This window comes from Pleurodeles waltl, chromosome 5, assembly GCF_031143425.1.
Source record: "Pleurodeles waltl isolate 20211129_DDA chromosome 5, aPleWal1.hap1.20221129, whole genome shotgun sequence".
Lineage (NCBI taxonomy): Eukaryota > Metazoa > Chordata > Amphibia > Caudata > Salamandridae > Pleurodeles > Pleurodeles waltl.
Window position 1 is genome coordinate 52,424,510 of NC_090444.1, and position 15,115 is coordinate 52,439,624.

Consider the following 15,115-nt stretch of genomic DNA (forward strand, 5'->3'; position numbering starts at 1 on the left):
CATTTTTATCGGGAGACTTGGGGGAACGCTGGGTGGAAGGAAATTTGTGGTTCCTCTCAGATTCCAGAACTTTCTGCCACAGAAATGTGAGGAACATGTGTTTTTTTAGCCAAATTCTGAGGTTTGCAAAGGATTCCGGGTAACAGAACCTGGTCAGAGCCCCACAAGTCACCCCATCTTGGATTCCCCTAGGTCTCTAGTTTTCAAAAATGCACAGGTTTGGTAGGTTTCCTTAGGTGCCGGCTGAGCTAGAGGCCAAAATCTACAGGTAGGCACTTTGCAAAAAACAGCTGTTTCCTGTAAAAAATGGGATGTGTCCACGTTGTGTTTTGGGGCATTTCCTGTCGCGGGCGCTAGGCCAACCCACACAAGTGAGGTATCATTTTTATCGGGAGATTTGGGGGAATGCTGGGTGGAAGGAAATTTGTGCCTCCTCTCAGATTCCAGAACTTTCAGTCACAGAAATGTGAGGAAAATGTGTTTTTTTAGCCAAAGTTTGAGGTTTGCATAGGATTCTGGGTAACAGAAACTGGTCAGAGCCCCACAAGTCACCCCATCTTGGATTCCCCTAGGTCTCTAGTTTTAAAAAATGCACAGGTTTGGTAGGTTTACCTAGGTGCCGGCTGAGCTAGAGGCCAAAATCTACAGGTAGGCACTTTGCAAAAAACACCTCTGTTTTGTTTCAGAAAATGGGATGTGTCCACGTTGCGTTTTGGGGCATTTCCTGTCGCGGGCGCTAGGCCAACCCACACAAGTGAGGTATGATTTTTATCGGGAGACTTGGGGGAATGCTGGGTGGAAGGAAATTTGTGCCTCCTCTCAGATTCCAGAACTTTCTGCCCCAAGAAATGTGAGGAACATGTGTTTTTTTAGCCAGATTTTGAGGTTTGCAAAGGATTCTGGGTAACAGAACCTGGTCAGAGCCCCACAAGTCACCCCATCTTGGATTCCCCTAGGTCTCTAGTTTTAAAAAATGTACAGGTTTGGTAGGTTGCCCTGGGTGCCGGCTGAGCTAGAGGCCAAAATCTACAGGTAGGCACTTTGCAAAAAACACCTTTGTTTTCCTTAAAAAAATGGGATGTGTCCACGTTGCGTTTTGGGGCATTTCCTGTCGCGGGTGCTAGGCCTACCCTCACAAGTGAGGTATCATTTTTATCGGGAGACTTGGGGGAACGCTGGGTGGAAGAAAGTTTGTGTCTCCTCTCAGATTCCAGAACTTTCTGCCCCAGAAATGTTAGGAACATGTGTTTTTTTAGCCAAATTTTGAGGTTTACAAAGGATTCTGGGTAACAGAACCTGGTCAGAGCCCCACAAGTCACCCCATCTTGGATTCCCCTAGGTCTCTAATTTTAAAAAATACACAGGTTTGGTAGGTTTCCCTAGGTGCCGGCTGAGCTAGAGGCCAAAATCTACAGGTAGGCACTTTGCAAAAAACACCTCTGTTTTCTTTCAAAAAATGGGATGTGTCCACGTTGCGTTTTGGGGCATTTCCTGTCGCGGGCGCTAGGCCAACCCACACAAGTGAGGTATGATTTTTATCGGGAGACTTGGGGGAATGCTGGGTGGAAGGAAATTTGTGCCTCCTCTCAGATTCCAGAACTTTCTGCCCCAAGAAATGTGAGGAACATGTGTTTTTTTAGCCAGATTTTGAGGTTTGCAAAGGATTCTGGGTAACAGAACCTGGTCAGAGCCCCACAAGTCACCCCATCTTGGATTCCCCTAGGTCTCTAGTTTTAAAAAATGTACAGGTTTGGTAGGTTGCCCTGGGTGCCGGCTGAGCTAGAGGCCAAAATCTACAGGTAGGCACTTTGCAAAAAACACCTTTGTTTTCCTTAAAAAAATGGGATGTGTCCACGTTGCGTTTTGGGGCATTTCCTGTCGCGGGTGCTAGGCCTACCCTCACAAGTGAGGTATCATTTTTATCGGGAGACTTGGGGGAACGCTGGGTGGAAGAAAGTTTGTGTCTCCTCTCAGATTCCAGAACTTTCTGCCCCAGAAATGTTAGGAACATGTGTTTTTTTAGCCAGATTTTGAGGTTTACAAAGGATTCTGGGTAACAGAACCTGGTCAGGGCCCCACAAGTCACCCCATCTTGGATTCCCCTAGGTCTCTAATTTTAAAAAATACACAGGTTTGGTAGGTTTCCCTAGGTGCCGGCTGAGCTAGAGGCCAAAATCTACAGGTAGGCACTTTGCAAAAAACACCTCTGTTTTCTTTCAAAAAATGGGATGTGTCCACGTTGCGTTTTGGGGCATTTCCTGTCGCGGGTGCTAGGCCTACCCTCACAAGTGAGGTATCATTTTTATCAGGAGACTTGGGGGAATGCTGGGTGGAAGGAAATTTGTGGTTCCTCTCAGATTCCAGAACTTTCTGTCACCATAATGTGAGGGAAATGTGTTTTTTTAGCCAAATGTTGAGGTTTGCAAAGAATTCTGGGTAACAGAACCTGGTCAGAGCCCCAGAAGTCACCCCATTTGGATTCCCCTAGTTCTCTAGTTTTAAAAAATGCACAGGTTTGGTATGTTTCCCTAGGTGCCGGCTGAGCTAGAGGCCAAAATCTACAGGTAGGCACTTTGCAAAAAACTCCTCTGTTTCCTGTAAAAAATGGAATGTGTCCACGTTGTGTTTTGGGGCATATCCTGTCGTGGGCGCTAGGCCTTCCCACACAAGTGAGGTATCATTTTTATCGGGAGACATGGGGGAACGCTGGGTGGAAGGAAATTTGTGCCTCCTGTCATATTCCAGAACTTTCTGCCCCAGAAATGTGAGGAACATGTGTTTTTTTAGCCAAATTTTGAGGTTTGCAAAGGATTCTGGTTAACAGAACCTGGTCAGAGCCCCAGAAGTCACCCCATCTTGGATTCTCCTAGGTCTCTAGTTTTAAAAAATGCACAGGTTTTGTAGGTTTCCTTGGGTGCCGGCTGAGCTAGAGGTCAAAATCTACAGGTAGGCACTTTGCAAAAAACACCTCTGTTTTCTTTCAAAAATTGGAATGTGTCCACGTTGCGATTTGGGGCATTTCCTGTCACGGGCGCTAGGCCTACCCACACAAGTGAGGTATCATTTTTATCGGGAGACTTGGGGGAACGCTGGATGGAAGAAAGTTTGTGCCTCCTCTCAGATTAAAGAACTTTCTGCCACAGAAATGTGAGGAACATGTGTTTTTTTAGCCAAATTTTGAGGTTTGCAAAGGATCCTGGGTAACAGAACCTCGTCAGAGCCCCACAAGTCACCCCATCTTGGATTCCCCTAGGTCTCTAGTTTTAAAAAATGCACAGGTTTGGTAGGTTTCCCTAGGTGCCAGCTGAGCTAGAGGCCAAAATCTACAGGTAGGCACTTTGCAAAAAACAGCTCTGTTTCCTGTTAAAAAATGGGATGTGTCCACGTTGTGCTTTGGGGCATTTCCTGTCGCGGGCGCTAGGCCTACCCACACAAGTGAGGTATCATTTTCATCGGGAGACTTGGGGGAACGCTGGGTGGAAGGAAATTTGTGCCTCCTCTCAGATTTCAGAACTTTCTGCCCCAGAAATGTGAGGAACATGTGTTTTTTTAGCCAAATTTTGAGGTTTGCAAAGGATTCTGGGTAACAGAACCTGGTCAGAGCCCCGCAAGTCACCCCATTTTGGATTCCCCTACGTCTCTAGTTTTGAAAAATGCACAGGTTTGGTAGGTTTCCCTGGGTGCAGGCTGAGCTAGAGGCCAAAATCTACAGGTAGGCACTTTGCAAAAAACACCTCTGTTTTCTTACAAAAAATGGGATGTGTCCACGTTGCGTTTTGGGTCATTTCCTGTTGCGGGCGCTAGGCCTACCCTCACAAGTGAGGTATCATTTTTATCAGGAGACTTGGGGGAATGCTGGGTGGTAGGAAATGTGTAGTTCCTCTCAGATTCCAGAACTTTCTGTCACCATAATGTGAGGGAAATGTGTTTTTTTAGCCAAATGTTGAGGTTTGCAAAGAATTCTGTGTAACAGAACCTGGTCAGAGCCCCACAAGTCACCCCATCTTGGATTCCCCTAGGTCTCTAGTTTTCAAAAATGCACAGGTTTGGTAGGTTTCCTGTTGGACTTTTGCTTTTGCAGGGTCATCCCCAGACTTTTTTGCCTCCTGCCTCCTATATTTTTCTGACATGTTGCTGTTGGCTTTTCAACTCTGAGCACTTTACCACTGCTAACCAGTGCTAAAGTGCATATGCTCTCCTGTTTAAATTGTATGTAAGTGGTTTATCCATGATTGGCATATTTGATTTACCAGTAAGTCCCTAGTAAGGGGCACTAGAGGTGCCAGGGCCTGTAAATCAAATGCTACTAGTGGGCCTGCAGCACTGGTTGTGCCACCCACATAAGTAGCTCTGTAATCATGTCTCAGACCTGCCACTGCAGTGTCTGTGTGTGTATTTTTACACTGTAAATTCGACTTGGCAAGTGTACCCACTTGCCAGGCCTAAACCTTCCCTTTCCTTACATGTAAGGCACCCCTAAGGTATGCCCTAGGTAGCCCCAAGGGCAGGGTGCAGTGTATGGATAAGGTAGGACATATAGTAATGTGGTTTATATGTCCTGACAGTGAAATACTGCCAATTTCGTTTTCACTGTTGCAAGGTCTGTCTCTCTCTCATAGGATAATATGGGGGCTACCTTTAAATATGATTAAAGTGTAGATTCCCCTAGAGAAGAGATGGACAGGTGGAGTTTGGGATCCCTGAACTCACAATTTAAAAATACATCTTTTAGTAAAGTTGATTTTAAGATTGTGCGTTTGGAAATGCCACTTTTAGAAAGTGAGCATTTTCTTGCTTAAACCATTCTGTGACTCTGCCTTGTTTGTGGATTCCCTGTCTGGGTCAGTTTGACAGTTGGGTTGTTTTTCACCTCACACCAGACAGTGACACAAAGGGAGCTGGGGTGTGATCTGCATTCCTGATTAGCCATCTCTGCTAGGAGGGAGGGGTGGAGTGGTCACTCTCCTCTGAAAGGACTGTGCCTGCCTCTGACAATGCTGTCTCCAGCCCCCTGGTGTGTGTCTGAGGCCTTGCCTGGGCAAGGCAGGATTTCACAAGAAGGTGTGAGTCCCCCTTTGAAGAAAGGTGACTTCAAAGACTAAAATGGGTATAAGAAGGGCACCCAAACTTACAAACTTTAGAAACACTTCTGGAATCAAGGGGAACCTCTGCCTGGAGAAGAGCTGATCGCTGAGGAACAAGTGCTGCCCTGCCTGTGACTGTGCTTTGTGGAGCTTTCCTGCAGTGCTGCTTCTGCCTGAGTAAGAGGGCAAAGACTGGACTTTGTGTGCCTTCCATCTTGAAGAAGAAATCTCCAAGGGCTTGATGTAGAGCTTGCCTCCTGTTGTTGAAGTCTCAGGGATAGCAAAGACTTCTTCCTGCCAGCACCTGGAGTCTCTGGAGAGACCCCTACTCTGCTCTGTGGTGCCCTTCCAGTTCCTGGGACCCTGAAAGGAGAGGCTGGCAGCCTAAGGACAAAAATACACGCACCGAGCGCCGTGCGGAGAAAAGATCGACGCGAATCCGATCGCGGCTGAGAAAACGACGCGACGCCGGCTCCGCAGCTGAGAAACGACGCCGCAGGAAACGCGACCGGAGAATCAACGCCCGGAGCAGGAGAAACGACGCGCAGCATCGCTGACGAAGGCTGAGAGATCGCAACCTGCGCCGCGGGACTTCGGACCGTCGCGTGGCTGGCTTTTTCGACGCGCATCGCCGTGCCGAGTTGTTTTCGACGCATATAACCGTGCAGGGTTATTTTCGACGCACACCGCCCGTGCGGGGTTATTTTTGACGCAAACCAGGTACATTTACACGCTAGCAGCGCTAGTGTGTTGTTACAACTACCTAAAGACTCTTTTTATTTTAAACCTTTAAAAAATCATAACTTGACTGGTGTATGTAGGATTTTTGTCGTTTTGGTCTTGTTTTGTCTAGATAAATATTTCCTATTTTTCTAAACTGGTGTTGTGTCATTTTGTAGTGTTTTCATTAAGTTACTGTGTGTGTTGGTACAAATACTTTACACCTAGCACTCTGAGGTTAAGCCTACTGCTCTGCCAAGCTACCAAGGGGGTAAGCAGGGGTTAGCTGAGGGTGATTCTCTTTTATCCTAACTAGAGTGAGGGTCCTTGCTTGAACAGGGGGTAACCTGACTGTCAACCAGAGACCCCATTTCTAACATTTCCCTAGGTGCCGGCTGAGCTAGAGGCCAAAATCTACAGGTAGGCACTTTACAAAAAACAGCTCTGTTTCCTGTCAAAAAATAGGATGTGTCCACGTTGTGCTTTGGGGCATTCCCTGTCGCGGGCGCTAGGCCTACCCACACAAGTGAGGTATCATTTTTATCGGGAGACTTGGGGGAACGCTGGGTGGAAGGAAATTTGTGGTTCCTCTCAGATTCCAGAACTTTGTGCCACAGAAATGTGAGGAACATGTGTTTTTTTAGCCAAATTTTGAGGTTTGCAAAGGATTCTGGGTAACAGAACCTGTTCAGAGCCCCACAAATCACCCCATCTTGGATTCCCCTAGGTCTCTAGTTTTAAAAAATGCACAGGTTTGGTAGGTTTCCCTGGGTGCCGGCTGAGCTAGAGGCCAAAATCTACAGGTAGGCACTTTACAAAAAACACCTCTGTTTTCTTTCAAAAAATAGGATGTGACCACGTTGTGCTTTGGGGCATTCCCTGTTGCGGGCGCTAGGCCTACGCACACAAGTGAGGTATGATTTTTATCGGGAGACTTGGGGGAACGCTGGGTGGAAGGAAATTTGAGCCTCCTCTCAGATTCCAGAACTTTCTGCCACAGAAATGTGAGGAACATGTGTTTTTTTAGCCAAATGTTGAGGTTTGCAAAGAATTCTGTGTAACAGAACCTGGTCAGAGCCCCACAAGTCACCCCATCTTGGATTCCCCTAGGTCTCTAGTTTTCAAAAATGCACAGGTTTGGTAGGTTTCCCTAGGTGCCGGCTGAGCTAGAGGCCAAAATCTACAGGTAGGCACTTTACAAAAAACAGCTCTGTTTCCTGTCAAAAAATGGGATGTGTCCACGTTGTGCTTTGGGGCATTCCCTGTCGCGGGCGCTAGGCCTACCCACACAAGTGAGGTATCATTTTTATCGGGAGACTTGGGGGAACGCTGGGTGGATGGAAATTTGTGGTTCCTCTCAGATTCCAGAACTTTCTGCCACAGAAATGTGAGGAACATGTGTTTTTTTAGCCAAATTTTGAGGTTTGCAAAGGATTCTGGGTAACAGAACCTGGTCAGAGCCCCACAAGTCACCCCATCTTGGATTCCCCTAGGTCTCTAGTTTTCAAAAATGTACAGGTTTTGGTAGGTTTCCTTAGGTGCCGGCTGAGCTAGAGACCAAAATCTACAGGTAGGCACTTTGCAAAAAACAGCTCTGTTTCCTATCAAAAAATGGGATGTGTCCACGTTGTGCTTTGGGGCATTTCCTGTCGCGGGCGCTAGGCCTACCCACACAAGTGAGGTATCATTTTTATCGGGAGACTTGGGGGAACGCTGGGTGGAAGGAAATTTGTGCCTCCTCTTAGATTCCAGAACTTTCTGCCACAGAAATGTGAGGAACATGTGTTTTTTTAGCCAAATTTTGAGGTTTGCAAAGGATTCTGGGTAACAGAACCTGTTCAGAGCCCCACAAATCACCCCATCTTGGATTCCCCTAGGTCTCTAGTTTTAAAAAATGCACAGGTTTGGTAGGTTTCCCTGGGTGCCGGCTGAGCTAGAGGCCAAAATCTACAGGTTGGCACTTTACAAAAAACACCTCTGTTTTCTTTCAAAAAATGGGATGTGTCCACGTTGTGCTTTGGGGCATTCCCTGTCGCGGGCGCTAGGCCTACGCACACAAGTGAGGTATGATTTTTATCGGGAGACTTGGAGGAACGCTGGGTGGAAGGAAATGTGTGCCTCCTCTCAGATTCCAGAACTTTCAGTCACAGAAATGTGAGGAAAATGTGTTTATTTAGCCAAATTTTGAGGTTTGCATATGATTCTGGGAAACAGAACCTGGTCAGAGCCCCAAAAGTCACCCCATCTTGGATGCCCCTAGGTCTCTAGTTTTCAAAAATGCACAGGTTTGGTAGGTTTCCCTAGGTGCCGGCTGAGCTAGAGTCCAAAATCTACAGGTAGGCACTTTGCAAAAAACTGCTCTGTTTTCTGTGAAAAAATGGGATGTGTCCACGTTGTGTTTTGGGGCATATCCTGTCGTGGGCGCTAGGCCTACCCACACAAGTGAGGTACCATTTTTATCGGGAGACTTGGGGGAACGCTGGGTGGAAGGAAATTTGTGGTTCCTCTCAGATTCCAGAACTTTCTGCCACAGAAATGTGAGGAACATGTGTTTTTTTAGCCAAATTTTGAGGTTTGCAAAGGATTCTGGGTAACAGAACCTGGTCAGAGCCCCACAAGTCACCCCATCTTGGATTCCCCTAGGTCTCTAGTTTTCAAAAATGCACAGGTTTGGTAGGTTTCCCTGGGTGCCGGCTGAGGTAGAGGCCAAAATCTACAGGTAGTCACTTTGCAAAAAACTGCTCTGTTTCCTGTAAAAAATGGGATGTGTCCACGTTGTGCTTTGGGGCATTTCGTGTCGCGGGCGCTAGGCCTACCCACACAAGTGAGGTACCATTTTTATCGGAAGACTTGGGGGAATGCTGGGTGGAAGGAAATTTGTGCCTCCTCTCAGATTCTAGAACTTTCTGCCACAGAAATGTGAGGAACATGTGTTTTTTTAGCCAAATTTTGAGGTTTGCAAAGGATTCTGGGTACCATAACCTGGTCAGAGCCCCAGAAGTCACACCATCTTGGATTCCCCTAGGTCTCTAGTTTTAAAAAATGCACAGTATTGGTAGGTTTCCCTAGGTGCCGGCTGAGCTAGAGGCCAAAATCTACAGGTAGGCACTTTGCAAAAAACTGCTCTGTTTTCTGTGAAAAAATGGGATGTGTCCACGTTGTGTTTTGGGGCATTTCATGTCACGGGCGCTAGGCCTTCCCACACAAGTGAGGTATCATTTTTATCGGGAGACTTGGGGGAACGCTGGGTGGAAGGAAATTTGTGCCTCCTGTCAGATTCCAGAACTTTCTGCCCCAGAAATGTGAGGAACATGTGTTTTTTTAGCCAAATTTTGAGGTTTGCAAAGGATTCTGGGTAACAGAACCTGGTCCGAGCCCCAGAAGTCACCCCATCTTGGATTCCCCTAGGTCTCTAGTTTAAAAAAATGCACAGGTTTGGTAGGTTTCCCTAGGTGCCGGCTGAGCTAGAGGCCAAAATCTACAGGTAGGCACTTTGCAAAAAACTGCTCTGTTTTCTGTGAAAAAATGGGATGTGTCCACGTTGTGTTTTGGGGCATATCCTGTCCTGGGCGCTAGGCCTACCCACACAAGTGAGGTACCATTTTTATCGGAAGACTTGGGGGAACGCTGGGTGGAAGGAAATTTGTGGTTCCTCTCAGATTCCAGAACTTTCTGCCACAGAAATGTGAGGAACATGTGTTTTTTTAGCCAAATTCTGAGGTTTGCAAAGGATTCTGGGTAACAGAACCTGGTCAGAGGCCCACAAGTCACCCCATCTTGGATTCCCCTAGGTCTCTAGTTTTCAAAAATGCACAGGTTTGGTAGGTTTCCCTGGGTGCAGGCTGAGCTAGAGGCCAAAATCTACAGGTAGGCACTTTGCAAAAAACACCTCTGTTTTCTTTCAAAAAATGGGATGTGTCCACGTTGCGATTTGGGGCATTTCCTGTCGCGGGCGCTAGGCCTACCCACACAAGTGAGGTATCATTTTTATCGGGAGACTGGGGGGAATGCTGGGTGGAAGAAAGTTTGTGCCTCCTCTCAGATTTCAGAACTTTGTGCCACAGAAATGTGAGGAACATGTGTTTTTTTAGCCAAATTTTGAGGTTTGCAAAGGATTCTGGGTAACAGAACCTGGTCAGAGCCCCACAAGTCACCCCATCTAGGATCCCCCTAGGTCTCTAGTTTTAAAAAATGCACAGGTTTGGTAGGTTTCCCTGGGTGCTGGCTGAGCTAGAGGCCAAAATCTACAGGTAGGCACTTTGCAAAAAACACCTCTGTTTTCTTTAAAAAAATGGGATGTGTCCACGTTGTGTTTTGGGGCATTTCCTGTCGCGGGCGCTAGGCCAACCCACACAAGTGAGGTATGATTTTTATCGGGAGACTTGGGGGAATGCTGGGTGGAAGGAAATTTGTGCCTCCTCTCAGATTCCAGAACTTTCAGTCACAGAAATGTGAGGAAAATGTGTTTTTTTAGCCAAAGTTTGAGGTTTGCAAAGGATTCTGGGTAACAGAACCTGGTCAGAGCCCCACAAGTCACCCCATCTTGGATTCCCCTAGGTCTCTAATTTTCAAAAATGCACAGGTTTGGTAGGTTTCCTTAGGTGCCGGCTGAGCTAGAGGCCAAAATCTACAGGTAGGCACTTTGCAAAAAACAGCTCTGTTTCCTGTAAAAAATGGGATGTGTCCACGTTGTGTTTTGGGGCATTTCCTGTCGCGGGCGCTAGGCCAACCCACACAAGTGAGGTATCATTTTTATCGGGAGACTTGGGGGAATGCTGGGTGGAAGGAAATTTGTGCCTCCTCTCAGATTCCAGAACTTTCAGTCACAGAAATGTGAGGAAAATGTGTTTTTTTAGCCAAAGTTTGAGGTTTGCATAGGATTCTGCGTAACAGAACCTGGTCAGAGCCCCACAAGTCACCCCATCTTGGATTCCCCTAGGTCTCTAGTTTTCAAAAATGCACAGGTTTGGTAGGTTTCCCTAGGTGCCGGCTGAGCTAGAGGCCAAAATCTACAGGTAGGCACTTTGCAAAAAACACCTCTGTTTTGTTTCAAAAAATGGGATGTGTCCACGTTGCGTTTTGGGGCATCTCCTGTCGCGGGCGCTAGGCCAACCCACACAAGTGAGGTATGATTTTTATCGGGAGACTTGGGGGAATGCTGGGTGGAAGGAAATTTGTGCCTCCTCTCAGATTCCAGAACTTTCTGCCACAAGAAATGTGAGGAACATGTGTTTTTCTAGCCAGATTTTGAGGTTTGCAAAGGATTCTGGGTAACAGAACCAGGTCAGAGCCCCACAAGTCACCCCATCTTGGATTCCCCTAGGTCTCTAGTTTTAAAAAATGCACAGGTTTGGTAGGTTGCCCTGGGTGCCGGCTGAGCTAGAGGCGAAAATCTACAGGTAGGCACTTTGCAAAAAACACCTTTGTTTTCTTTAAAAAAATGGGATGTGTCCATGTTGCGTTTTGGGGAATTTCCTGTCGCGGACGCTAGGCCTACCCACACAAGTGAGGTATCATTTTTATCGGGAGACTTGGGGGAACGCTGGGTGGAAGAAAGTTTGTGTCTCCTCTCAGATTCCAGAACTTTCTGCCCCAGAAATGTGAGGAACATGTGTTTTTTTAGCCAAATTGTGAGGTTTGCAAAGGATTCTGGGTAACAGAACCTGGTCAGAACCCCACAAGTCACCCCATCTTGGATTCCCCTAGGTCTCTAATTTAAAAAAATGCACAGGTTTGGTAGGTTTCCCTAGGTGCCGACTGAGCTAGAGGCCAAAATCTACAGGTAGGCACTTTGCAAAAAACACCTCTGTTTTCTTTCAAAAAATGTGAAGTGTCCACGTTGCGTTTTGGGGCATTTCCTGTCGCGGGTGCTATGCCTACCCTCACAAGTGAGGTATCATTTTTATCAGGAGACTTGGGGGAATGCTGGGTGGAAGGAAATTTGTGGTTCCTCTCAGATTCCAGAACTTTCTTCCACCATAATGTGAGGGAAATGTGTTTTTTTAGCCAAATTTTGAGGTTTGCAAAGAATTCTGGGTAACAGAACCTGGTCAGAACCCCAGAAGTCACCCCATCTTGGATTCCCCTAGGTCTCTAGTTTTAAAAAATGCACAGGTTTGGTAGGTTTCCCTAGGTGCCGGCTGAGCTAGAGGCCAAAATCTACAGGTAGGCACTTTGCAAAAAACTGCTCTGTTTTCTGTGAAAAAATGCGATGTGTCCACGTTGTGTTTTGGGGCATATCCTGTCGTGGGCGCTAGGCCTACCCACACAAGTGAGGTACCATTTTTATCGGGAGACTTGGGGGAACGCTGGGTGGAAGGAAATTTGTGGTTCCTCTCAGATTCCAGAACTTTCTGCCACAGAAATGTGAGGAACATGTGTTTTTTTAGCCAAATTTTGAGGTTTGCAAAGGATTCTGGGTAACAGAACCTGGTCAGAGCCCCACAAGTCACCCCATCTTGGATTCCCCAACGTCTCTAGTTTTCAAAAATGCACAGGTTTGGTAGGTTTCCTTAGGTGCCGGCTGAGCTAGAGGCCAAAATCTACAGGTAGGCACTTTGCAAAAACAGCTCTGTTTCCTGTAAAAAATGGGATGTGTCCACGTTGTGTTTTGGGGCATTTCCTGTCGCGGGCGCTAGGCCAACCCACACAAGTGAGGTATCGTTTTTATCGGGAGACTTGGGGGAATGCTGGGTGGAAGGAAATTTGTGCCTCCTCTCAGATTCCAGAACTTTCAGTCACAGAAATGTGAGGAAAATGTGTTTTTTTAGCCAAAGTTTGAGGTTTGCATAGGATTCTGGGTAACTGAACCTGGTCAGAGCCCCACAAGTCACCCCATCTTGGATTCCCCTAGGTCTCTAGTTTTCAAAAATGCACAGGTTTGGTAGGTTTCCCTAGGTGTCGGCTGAGCTAGAGGCCAAAATCTACAGGTAGGCACTTTGCAAAAAACTGCTCTGTTTTCTGTGAAAAAATGGGATGTGTCTACGTTGTGTTTTGGGGCATATCCTGTCGCGGGCGCTAGGCCTACCCACACAAGTGAGGTATCATTTTTATCGGAAGACTTGGGGGAAAGCTGGGTGGAAGGAAATATGTGCCTCCTCTCAGATTCCAGAACTTTCTGCCACAGAAATGAGAGAAACATGTGTTTTTTTAGCCAAATTTTGAGGTTTGCAAAGGATTCTGGGTAACAGAACCTGGTCAGAGCCCCACAAGTCACCCCATCTTGGATTCCCCTAGGTCTCTAGTTTTAAAAAATGCACAGGTTTGGTAGGTGTCCCTAGGTGCCGGCTGAGCTAGAGGCCAAAATCTACAGGTAGGCACTTTGCAAAAAACACCTCTGTTTTGTTTAAAAAAATGGGATGTGTCCACGTTGCGTTTTGGGGCATTTCCTGTCGCGGGCGCTAGGCCAACCCACACAAGTGAGGTATGATTTTTATCGGGAGACTTGGGGGAATGCTGGGTGGAAGGAAATTTGTGCATCCTCTCAGATTCCAGAACTTTCTGCAACAAGAAATGTGAGGAACATGTGTTTTTTTAGCCAGATTTTGAGGTTTGCAAAGGATTCTGGGTAACATAACCTGGTCAGAGCCCCACAAGTCACCCCATCTTGGATTCCCCTAGGTCTCTAGTTTTAAAAAATGTACAGGTTTGGTAGGTTGCCCTGGGTGCCGGCTGAGCTAGAGGCGAAAATCTACAGGTAGGCACTTTGCAAAAAACACCTTTGTTTTCTTTAAAAAAATGGGATGTGTCCATGTTGCGTTTTGGGGAATTTCCTGTCGCGGACGCTAGGCCTACCCACACAAGTGAGGTATCATTTTTATCGGGAGACTTGGGGGAACGCTGGGTGGAAGAAAGTTTGTGTCTCCTCTCAGATTCCAGAACTTTCTGCCCCAGAAATGTGAGGAACATGTGTTTTTTTAGCCAAATTGTGAGATTTGCAAAGGATTCTGGGTAACAGAACCTGGTCAGAGCCCCACAAGTCACCCCATCTTGGATTCCCCTAGGTCTCTAATTTAAAAAAATGCACAGGTTTGGTAGGTTTCCCTAGGTGCCGACTGAGCTAGAGGCCAAAATCTACAGGTAGGCACTTTGCAAAAAACACCTCTGTTTTCTTTCAAAAAATGTGATGTGTCCACGTTGCGTTTTGGGGCATTTCCTGTCGCGGGTGCTAGGCCTACCCTCACAAGTGAGGTATCATTTTTATCAGGAGACTTGGGGGAATGCTGGGAGGAAGGAAATTTGTGGTTCCTCTCAGATTCCAGAACTTTCTGCCACCATAATGTGAGGGAAATGTGTTTTTTTAGCCAAATTTTGAGGTTTGCAAAGAATTCTGGGTAACAGAACCTGGTCAGAGCCCCAGAAGTCACCCCATCTTGGATTCCCCTAGGTCTCTAGTTTTAAAAAATGCACAGGTTTGGTAGGTTTCCCTAGGTGCCGGCTGAGCTAGAGGCCAAAATCTACAGGTAGGCACTTTGCAAAAAACTGCTCTGTTTTCTGTGAAAAAATGGGATGTGTCCACGTTGTGTTTTGGGGCATATCCTGTCGTGGGCGCTAGACCTACCCACACAAGTGAGGTACCATTTTTATCGGGAGACTTGGGGGAACGCTGGGTGGAAGGAAATTTGTGGTTCCTCTCAGATTCCAGAACTTTCTGCCACAGAAATGTGAGGAACATGTGTTTTTTTAGCCAAATTTTGAGGTTTGCAAAGGATTCTGGGTAACAGAACCTGGTCAGAGCCCCACAAGTCACCCCATCTTGGATTCCCCTACATCTCTAGTTTTCAAAAATGCACAGGTTTGGTAGGTTTCCTTAGGTGCCGGCTGAGCTAGAGGCCAAAATCTACAGGTAGGCACTTTGCAAAAAACAGCTCTGTTTCCTGTAAAAAAAGGGATGTGTCCACGTTGTGTTTTGGGGCATTTCCTGTCGCGGGCGCTAGGCCAACCCACACAAGTGAGGTATCATTTTTATCGGGAGACTTGGGGGAATGCTGGGTGGAAGGAAATTTGTGCCTCCTCTCAGATTCCAGAACTTTCAGTCACAGAAATGTGAGGAAAATGTGTTTTTTTAGCCAAAGTTTGAGGTTTGCATAGGATTCTGGGTAACTGAACCTGGTCAGAGCCCCACAAGTCACCCCATCTTGGATTCCCCTAGGTCTCTAGTTTTCAAAAATGCACAGGTTTGGTAGGTTTCCCTAGGTGCCGGCTGAGCTAGAGGCCAAAATCTACAGGTAGTCACTTTGCAAAAAACTGCTCTGTTTTCTGTGAAAAAATGGGATGTGTCCACGTTGTGTTTTGGGGCATATCCTGTTGCG